We start from the raw sequence: 10,755 nt of genomic DNA, 5'->3' as shown, positions 1-10,755 counted from the left end.
AAGCAGGGGGGAAAGGAGAGGTCAGCAGCAGGGAAGGGGCACTCACAGCAGCTGGCAAGGAAAGGCCCTTCTGCAGGTGGTGGTGGTAGCAGCAGAGGTGGTGGAGGGGCTACTCACTCCCTCTCCCTCTCTCTTCTGGCCAGGGTGGAAGCAGGCAGGCAGACAGACAGGCAGGCAGGCAGGCCCCCCAAGCACCAGCAGGGCCCTGAACACTGGTAACAGTGGCAGGGTCCCCAGGAAGCACCTCCAGTAGCCCTCCAAAAGGGGAGACTAAGGCAGGTATGTGAGCTACTAAAGGCCCTTTTTCCTACAGGCAGAGGTGAGGTTACCGCAGGGCAATTAGAGACACCTGGATCCAATTAAGGGCTACACCAGGCCTACTTAAACCCTGCCTCCCCTGGGGGACAAAGGAGCTGCTAGAAGGTTTTGGCAGCTGAAGGAGAAAATGTCCTGGACTAGAAGATAGTGCATCTCTGCAGCCAGAGGGCTAGAGAAGGAAAGATCCTGGCCCCAGCCTGCAGGAAGGATGGACATATCTCTGACTCTCCAGGGCTTTACCACCACCTCTACAGCCCTGAGAAGAAGCCACAGCAAGTACCTCCCTGGCCTGGGGTCATATACACTGACTGGGCCGACCTGTCCCTCCCCTGGGGGGCTGAAAGACACTCCACAGGCCTGGAATAAGGCCTGCGCCAACCCCTCCACAAGAGAGGTGCTGAGGGGAAGAGACACAAGGCTTGTCCAGGTTGGGGCAGAGTTACCTCGGGCCCCACTGACAAAAGAACCTGCTGCCAATAGGTGAGACCAAGGGGGGGTTGTGATACCACATGTTGTTACATTGCTAGGATTCCTTTTGTTCCTTGTTGGTGGTCCATCTCCGGGGGAGGCCACAGCGGCTTCCTATACATGGGGAAATAGCTCACACTGGGCGAGTGAGCAGTCTAGTGCTCTACCCTCAGGCAGGGTGAGCGCACAGTCCATCGCTCCAGGCCCTCAGTCGGGGTGAGCGAGCAAGGGCAACGGCTCCAGGAGCGGTCACGAGAGAGAGACTCTCCTCGGGGTGGCTAGGAAAAGGGGGGAGTGGAGGACGACGCAGGCCCACCTGTCTCCACTGCATCCCAGCCTAGGGCCCTAGTAGCAGCTGCCACTGTCAGCGGGGCTCCCGCCGCAACACACCGACTATACCGCAGATTCAGCCACAGGTCATGGCTGCCCCGGGATACTTCCTCCCCGCTGGCCCCAGTACCTGCCTTGTCCGTGCTGCGAGGGTAGTTTGCTTGAGGTAGGCCCATCAGTCCCACCTCATCCACAGGTGGTAGGGCAGGGAGCTCCTCTTCAAGGGGCAGCTCCTCTAGGTTGTTGCACGCTGGGAGGGGCTCAGCTTCTGGCAGCTCCTCCAGATCCTGTCCGGCCTCAGGGGGTACCTGCCACTCGGGTTGCTCTGGGGTCTCGGCCCAGTCCCGGAGTCCCGGTGTCCGGGATCAGTCTTGAGGTCAGGGTACCTCAGCCCAGTCTTTCTGGCCGGGTTGCCCGGTCCAGCTCCGCGAAGGCCCTACCCAGTCTCCAGGGCTGGCTAGCAGCTCAGCTCCAGCCTAGGCCTCTGCTGGCAGGGCAGCATGTCTGTCTCCAGCAGCAGTCTCTCCCTGACTGAGCTCAGGGGCCGGGCTTTTATATTTCCCCTTCCTGTCGGGGCGCTGCCACTGATTGGGCTGACTGGGCAGTCCTATCACAGCCTGGGTCCTTTGTTGCTGGGCAGACTAAGTGGCTGGGCCTGGTGTTGCCCAGTCGAGGTGCTCGTGCCCTCCCTCGGGCTCTGTCTCCGGGGGAGGCCACAGCAGCTTCCTACATTCCTAATATATGGAAAAAAATCTCTTTACTGCCTGCATTTGATGATTATACTACATTTGTAAAGCACAATGAGAAGGTCTATGGAGGTGTTATATAAAGTATTTTACTGATGAATAAATTGCGGTACAAATATTAGATGACATGACAAAGGCCACACAATGAATCAGTAGCAGAAAGGGGAATATCCCATAAGTATTAACACCTACCTTCTATGTTTTAATTATTAGACAACACTCCCGTCTGTACATCTAATAATTTATAAATCTGTATTAAGAGGCCTGTATTTTGTCAGTTCCAAAACAGAGAATGGCACAGAGGATGAAATTAATTACTTTTATTGCACCAGATTAGTTTATAAAAGTGTTCTTAACAGTAGTGACCTTATATACAATTACACACACAAAACTACACTGGTTATTAAGGTTGCAAAGTCAAGCACTCAGAAGTTAAGAAATGCCAGAACTAAGGTTGCACATGGAATAGTCTAATGTGGGTTTGCCTCTACTGGAGTTGTTCCACTTTAATTAAACAACTGAATAATTAAATATTAATTGACCAGTGAAAGAGTTAAAATGACTCTACAAACTAGTGCCTAGGGTGTTCACCTAAGAAATAGCAGGTCCCTGTTCAAATCCCTTCAGCAGGAAGGCCGGGAGATGGCAGGGGAGTTGAATAGGGGGACTACCATGTCCTGGGTGAGTAACCTATCCTGTAGTATAAACATTATAAGGGAGGGCTTGCTCCCACCCTGTCTATTTTGTTTCGGGCCCTGCATGTAATTTAGGCATTTGACTTTCCCTGGTTCATGGATCACAAGCAGAGTTAGGCACCTCCCTGCAGCCCAGACTTGGGCACCTATTTCTGAGATGGGGTGGAGCTTAGCACACATCCCTGTGGTCAGCATGTCTCATTGGCTAACTTAAGTGGCTCCCCACCTAGCTTTCTGGTTTTGTGGTTCATAGCATGGGGTGCCTGGCTCTCACCATTCATGGATAGCGAGCCTAGGCACCTAACACAGACTTTGTGGCTCACAAGTTGTTCATGGGATTTTTCTAGGTGCTGTGATGCTCGGTGTTGTGACCCTTGTGGATTGGGGTCAGAGAAATTAATGTAAAAAACATCCACTAATTTTGGTTGCCTCGTTTGAAATACATAGGACCTGAATTTTCAGAATACCTAGCATGATGTAGCATGCTATATGTTCAAACCACACTTCCCATTAACTTCAACTGCAGTTGCAGGCGCTCAGCACTTCTTTAAATCAGACTCCAGGGTCTCATGCTGGGTATCCAGAAAGCAGGGAACACACAATTAGTGACCACCTGTGAAAAATTTGGTTTAAGTGATTTGTCTAGAATCACACAGGAACTCTGTGGCAGAGGCAGGATAGAATCCAGTTCTCCCAGGGCAGTATTAAACTGTTTTAACTAGGAGACCTCCTCCTTTCTCTTCCTGCAGTTCCCTGCATCAATCACTACACACCTTCCAACTTCTGCAACAAATGAGGCGGGGTCCCACAAACAGCCTCCTTCACTGCACATCCATACTTCATCCTCAGAGTTGGTCCATCCTGTGCACTGAATGAGGCAGGGGGCCTGTGTGAAAAACATGTGATCATGTAAATAAAGACTACTATAAGCAAATGCACAAGGGGACTAAATTAAGGTTGCACTGGCAACCTTTACTCTGGCATTTCCTAAAACATAACATAAGAATAGCCATACTAGGTCAGACCAATGGGCCATCCAACCCACTATCATGTCCTCTGACAGTGGCCAGTGCCAGATGTTCCAGAGGGAACGGACAGAACAGGGAAATTACTGAGTGATTTATCCCATCATGTATGCCCAGTCAGAAGTTTAGGGACACTCAGAACATGTGGTTGTATCCCTGATCACCTTGGCTAACAGCCATTGATGGACTTATCCTCTAGGAACTTATCTAATTCTTTTTTTAACCCAGTTCACAACATTCCCTGGTAATGAGGTCCACAGGCTGACTGCTTTGGATGAAATACTTCCTTATGTTTGTTTTAAACTTGCTGACTAATAATTTCATTGGGTGATCCCTGATTCTTGTGTTATATGAAGGGGGAAATAACACTTCCCTATTTACTTTTTCTCCACACCATTAATGATTTTATTGTTTGCAATCATATCGTCCCCCCTTGGTCATCTATTTTCTAAGCTCAACAATCTGTCTTTTTAGTCTCTCCTCATAAGGAAGCTGTTCCATATCCTTAATCATTTTTTGTTGTCCTTCTCTATACCTTTTCCAATTCTAATATCTTTTTGGAGCTGGGGCAACCAGGACCCATATTACAAGCGGTAGGCATACCATGGGTTTATATGGTGGTATTATGATATTTTCTGTCTCATCTATCCTTTTCCTAATGGTTCCTAACATTGTTGGGTTTTTTTGACTGCTGCTTACATACCACAGTTAGTAATTCTGCAATTTCATATTTGAGATCCTTCAGCACTTTTGGGTGAATACCATTTGGTCTTGGTGACTTATTACTGTTTATCAGTTTGTTCCAAAACTTCCTCCACTGACACAGCAGTTTGGGCCAGTTCTTCCTATCTGTCACCTAAAGAGAATGTCTCAGGTATGGGGATCTCCCTTACATCCTCTGCAGTTAATAATGATGCAAAGAATTCATTTATCTTCTCTCCAAGGATCTTGTCTTCCTTGAATGCTCCTTAAGCACCTCAGTTGTCTGGGGCCCCACATTGTTTGGCAGGCTTCCTGCTTCTTATGTACTTGAAACTTTTTGTTTTTGTGTATTTTGCATGTTCCTCTTCAGGTTCTTTTTTGACTTGCCTACCTACACTTTTACACTTGACTTGCCATAGTTTATTTTCCTTTCTATTTTCCTCAGTAGGATTTGAATTCCAATTTTTGCCTTTTTGTTTCTAACTACTTCTTTCTCTGCTGTTTAGCCATTGGGGGGGGGGGGGGGGGGTGTGTGTGTGTGTGTGTGTGTGTGTGTGTGTGTGTGTGTGTGTGTGTGTGTGTTAATTTAAACAGTACACATTTAGGTTGAGGCTCTATTATGGAATTTTAAAATATTTTCCATGCAGGCATTTCACTGTTCTGACTGTTCCTTTTAATTTCTTTTTAAATTAGATTCCCCCCCCCCTTTTTGAAGTTAAATGCCATTGTGATGGGTTTCCTTGGTATTCCCCCCCCCCCCCCCCCCCCCACCACCACCACCACCAAGGATGTTAAATTTAATTACATTAGGATTGCTGTTACTGACCAGGTCAGCTATATTCATCTCTTGAACCAGATCTTATGATCCACTTCAAACTAAATGAAGAATTGCTTCTTCTCTTGGGGGTTCCAGGACTAGCTGTGCCAACAAGCGGTCATTACTGGTGTCTACCTCTGTCCTATCCTCAGATAACATGTACTCAATCAATACGGGGTGTGGCAGAGTGCCTTTCCTGCCTCAACTGGTCCAGCACTTCCCACTAGCAGCAGGCCAGGGTATATCTTCATCCCTCAGAATTTCCCCCCCTAGAGGTGGGTGAGGGTAAAACTGTGTTTTTCAAACTGGCCATTCCCCTCTGGTCTCCTTTCCCGACTCTCAGCCTGCTAGGCCTTCGCCAATTCGCTGGGGCTTTGGCCGCTCTGGCGAATGGCCTGGTTATGGGGCCCAGTCCCCACCCTCTACTCTGGGCCCCAACTCAGGGATCCTACAAGTAGCAGCCTCGTGCTGCTGATTTCAAGAGTGCCACTAGCTTCCCTACCCACGGCCTCTTGGCTCACTGTCCACTCCCTGCTTGATTGGGGCCTCTTCAAGCCTCTTTGCCTGGGGAATGTCTCAGTCTCAGATTGCCTGGCACTGCCATGCCCAGAGGGGCTAACACACAATTCTGTCACCCCTCTGGCAGGGTCTTTTTCCTGAAGCCTCCATGTCTGAAGTCCCTCAGCTCCTGCTTGGGTGGGGTCTCTCCCCCAGTGTAGCACTCCTCCTTTTGTACCCTCCTGGTCCTTGCCAGCACCTGCTCTACTCCTGTCACCCACACCTGTATGGCTAAAGGAGAGGCTTTTAACAGGCTCCAGGCAGGTCCTTGATTGGCCCCAGGTCCCCTAATTAACAGGAAGTAATCCCTTTTCAGCTACCAAGGGAAAAGGGACCTGCTGATCCTGATGGACCTACCTTCCACTGCTCTCTTACAGGTGTGGAGGTGCTGGGACTACAGTGCCTTCCTGCCTCACATCCCTGTGTTTGCTACAGCTCTCCATCTGAGCCAGATGCCTCCCCATCCCTGCTTGCTATCTTGCTGGCTAGTGATCTCTCTGGATGCTGCTGCTGTTTTGGGGCCACTGCTGACCTGCCTTCTGGAGGGAAGTGAGTGACCCCTCTGCCATTGTTGGGATCTCTCCTGGCTGGCTGGCTGCTGCTGTTGTCTTTGAGGAGGACGAGGAGGCGAACTACTGTCGGGAGACGCACGCAGGACTGCTGCAGGACACTGTGGAGGAGATTTGTTGATGAACTGGGACTTTTTCCATCCCTGCTCCTGTGGTGTTAGTTACTGTTGTGGGGAGAGGGGGGAGCCGCATTGAGCCCTCCCCCTAGTCCATCTACTCCACCTCCCATCACCACCGTCGCCCCTGCCTGCACCACCCTGAACTACCATCTGCACCTACTCTTTGCCCCTCAACTTGGCCACTCGTTTCACTTTTCACCTGGAACTGTTGCAGCAGCAAACAGGGACTCTGCTACACAGGTGCACACACTTTCTCCTCTCCCTCAGACTTGCCATTCCTTCCCCTGCTGCTTTTGCTTGATGGGCTCTCCCCACCCTCTGCTTTGCCCCACTGGCCTCCCTGCAGCAGATTGCCTCCTTTCCCCTCACTGCCTGCCCTGCCCGCCCCTTGCTGCCCACCTTGTTTTTCACCCTGGTCCCATAGGCATTACTGTTGGCTTGCATGCCCCACCCCAACCCTTGGGAGTTTCTGTTAGGCCTTGTCTCGACTCGAAAAATAAGTCGACTTAGCATAGGTCAACTTGCCTCCACTGCAGTAATTATTATGGAGTCTGACACCCACTTTACCCTCCTTAGGTCAATGGGGTATGTCCTCATCAGGGGAGCCTCCACTGACCTAAGAGGGGCCCTGTGTGGAGCTGAGAGAAGGGGCTCTCAGCTCCCTGTCAGGAGCCCCAAAGGTTCCTGTGCTCCCAGTGGGCTCCCTGCCCCCGCTCCCTGTTCCCCCCACCTTTAAAGAGCAGTGGGTGCTGTCCTGGGTTCTCGGCTCGGTGTCCCCTTCAGGTTTCATACGTTTGACCTTCATTCATGCCTGTTCCTGTGTGTTGTCCCCTGTACTTAGTTGAGTCCTGGGCTCACTAGCTCCTCCTCTTAGGCTGGGGAGGAGCCTTCAGCTGCCCACCCACTTCCCAGAACCCAATAGGTCCACTCTCCTGCAGCCACCTGGCCTGACCCTGTCACAGGAGATATTTGAAATCCCCCATTATTATTGGGTTTTCTCTTTTTGTAGCTTCCCTAATTTCCTGAGCAATTCAGTCACCATCACAATCTGGTCAGATGGTGTGTACTATATTCCTACTGCTATCCTCTGTTCATTCAAGCATGGGATTTCTATATAGAGATTCTATGGTGCAATTTGATTCATTGAAGATTTTTACTATATTTGACTCTGCTTTCATACAGTGCCACTCCCTCATCAGCACAACTTACTGTGTCATTTCTATATATTTTGGGTCCTAGTATTACTTTGTCCCATTCATGGTCTTTGTTCCAGCAAATTTCTGTGATGCCTATTATCTCAATATCCTCATTTAATACCAGGCACTCACGTTCACCCCTTAGTATTTAGATTTCTTGCATTTGTTTATAATCACTTATAAAATGTGTCAATATTTAGTTATCTGCCTTCATGCGATGTAACTGAAGGGAACTCTTTCAGGTGACTGTTTCTCTCAGTTCTTACCTATACTTTATCAACTTCTATCCTCTTCTCTTTACTAGCACATCGAGTATTCCCTTTAATAAAATCCTCCCCAAAGGATGCATCTGTCCATACCATATGCGCCTCTGCATCTGTTAGCTTTCCTCCAGCCCTTAGTTTAAAAACTCCTCTTCAACTTTTTTAATTGAACAGAACCAGATTGCTGGCATGTATTGGTTTAGGTGGAGCCCATCTTTCCTGTATAGGCTCCTCCTTTCCCCAAAGGTCCCTCGTTCCTAATAAACCTATATGCTGCCTCTGAACAGGACCATCTCATCCATGCATTGAGACCTTGCAGTCCTGCCTGTCTGTCTGTCCCCAGGTGTGGAACTGGAAGCATTTCTGGAAGAATGCTACCATGGAGGTCCTGGCCTTTAAACTTTGGCCTCTCTGCTACTCTTTCCCGTCACTGGCACCTACATGTACCACAACCACTGGCTCCTCCCCAGCACTGCACATCTGTCTAGATGTCTCAAGAGATCTGCACCCTTTGCATCCAGCAAGCAATTGACCATGCAGTTCTTCTGGTCATCACAAACCCAACTACCTAACATTGGAATGCTTGAATTTGCATGCTTAAAAATGTTCTTTAATGTACCTTTTTTGTTTAATTTCCTAGTTTAAAAAAAACCAAATGAACAGGAAAAACCGAATTCCATGATGTGGCATCATAGTGACACCCACAAGGTTCATCGACAGCTTTAGAGCCACCACACTGACCCCTGCCAGTTGTTGGGCACCTACTAGCAATAGCAATAGCAGGTTGTCATCCTCTATGTGGACTGGCATTAGAGGGGATGAGACCTAAATTTACATTTTGCCAGTGAGTTTCACAGATGTTTATGGACAATTGAGGGATAGTGAGACTTAAGAGACTTGGGTTCTAGTCTAGGCTCTGGAGAAGTATATTCTAGTGGGCATAGGGTCTTCCACCAATTTCTCCCAAGCTTGACATCTTCTGCTTTGTCTGTTCCTTCAGGTCGCAGTCCTCTCTCTCTTCCCACCTCTGGCTCTTTGTCCCAGTCCCATTCTCATTCTCCACTCCACAGGCTTCTCATCCCAATCCCAGTCTCCTTGCTCAGCCAATCATAGTTTCTCTGCAGGCCCAGTCTCAGCAGATTCCTTGTCCCAATCTGCTCCTTATCTCTCTCCTGCTCTGGTTTTTCTCCCCTCTGCATTCAAATGAGACAGCTTCCCTTTCCATGCTGCCTCGGCATCAGCACAGGGGCTCGTTGACGTTATAGGAGTGGCAGGATCACGGCTTTCAGTTCTGGTGCATAATCTCATCTCCGCATGGAGCAGATAGCAGCAGCCATTACAGAAAAAATCATTTGGAATCTCCATAGCCTGGGCTGGAGCATACTCAGTCCCGCTGCGGGGATGGCACACAGACAAACTGGGCTGTACTGGACTTGTGAGAGGCTCAAGCATACTTAGTGAGGATGGAATTGTCAGAAATATTAGCTGCTAAGCAAGCGCATGTGTGAAGGCCCAAATGTTTCCAGTTTAGTAAAGTTATAAGCAACAGAAAACAGGGTCTTAAAATCAGAAGTGTTGGGTCGCCTCAGAGACAGTGTTACCAGCCCCCTATAATAATAATAATTAATTAATTAATACTTGGATGTTCTACAGCTCCTACTACCCAAGGAGATCAAAGCACTTTAAGGTACAGATATTAATAAGTCTCATCACATGCATCTCCATGGCAGTTTTAATTTCTTTTGTACTGTTATGTGATGCCTATAGTCTGGGATTTCCCTCCCCCATCTCATTTATTCCAGAGAGTGTAGTACAGCCAAACACAAAACCATTCACATTCAGCTCATTATGCCAGTGGTCACTGAAATACAGAACAGCTAAAAGAATGAAGACACATTCAGTCTCATGGTTTCATATAATAGCCTTAACTGTGAAAAGTGTAAATTATTTTCTCCATCAGGTCAGCTCACCAGTACGTAGTGAAATTTAGCAAGACCTGGAGGAAGTGTCGTGTGCAGAAGAGAGGAAAATTGGGGAGATAGAATGCCTGGGTTAAGCCACTAGTAATCTGTAATTATATTGAGTTAATATAATTTCATGGCATATTGCCAAGGAGATTCAGAGTTCTTTAGAACAAGACTGTATCACCTCCCCTTTGTCATAAGTTAGTCTGCAATTTAGGGCTGAAATGGAAATAGAAAGATTTCTTTAGTTCCATAAACAGATTTTATTTTGTTTTTCCAAGTATTAAAAAAGGACTTCAAGCAAATCTTCTGAGAACATTTAGATTAAGGACCAGATTCTGGTATCCTTACTCAGCAGTACCTACAGGTGACATTACAAGATGAGTAAGGATGGCAGAATCTGACCATAAGTGTTATAAGGGTACAGATTATGATTCTCTACTTTCACTGAGTAGTACTTCACTCTGTGATTATCCCTATTGATTTCAAGGATATGGTTATCAGAATCTGGTTCAAGATAATTTAGTGGCTGCAAGAACTTTGCATTCATAAATGCATAAACTGAATGCAAGCCTCAAATTAGAATGCCAAACCCCCGTGAGTGCAAAAGTTGAGTAGACTATGAATGAGATACATCCAAAAGTTCCTCCTATCTTGGCTCTTGGGTTACTGGATAGCTTTTGTTTACAGCCATATTGGACACTGTTAAAGCCACTAATTTGGGTACTGAACTAACATTTTTGTAGGCCTACCATTAGTTAGTTTTTCATGGAGAAAATAGGTGAAAGCCACTGACAGGACAATGATCATTAAAGCTTTACACTAAAATCTGTTTGTTATTGTGACTGACTTGAATTTCAATGGCAATAGCCCCTTTAAATTTCCACCAAGGTGATTTAGTTAAATAGGCTCAGTACAATGGCATCTAGCTTTCAAATAGCTCATCTGTAAGCAGGAGAAGACCAACGTGTTTTAACTGTGTAGA

General features: G+C 47.5%; 1 long non-coding RNA gene across 1 annotated transcript; it reads left to right on the top strand.

Annotated features, from left to right (window-relative positions):
* Positions 1-438: 438 nt before the first annotated feature.
* LOC137149281 (uncharacterized) lies at positions 439-7,115 on the top strand. The gene is made up of 2 exons (XR_010918715.1): positions 439-798; positions 6,037-7,115. It is a non-coding gene; the product is annotated as an uncharacterized lncRNA (long non-coding RNA).
* Positions 7,116-10,755: the final 3,640 nt, after the last annotated feature.

The sequence above is a fragment of the Emydura macquarii genome, unplaced genomic scaffold (genome assembly GCF_026122565.2).
Source record: "Emydura macquarii macquarii isolate MOO-44397 ecotype Brisbane River unplaced genomic scaffold, CSIRO-AGI_Emac_v2 contig_719, whole genome shotgun sequence".
Classification (NCBI taxonomy): Eukaryota; Metazoa; Chordata; order Testudines; family Chelidae; genus Emydura; species Emydura macquarii.
This window is presented reverse-complemented; position numbering and strand designations above follow the sequence as displayed.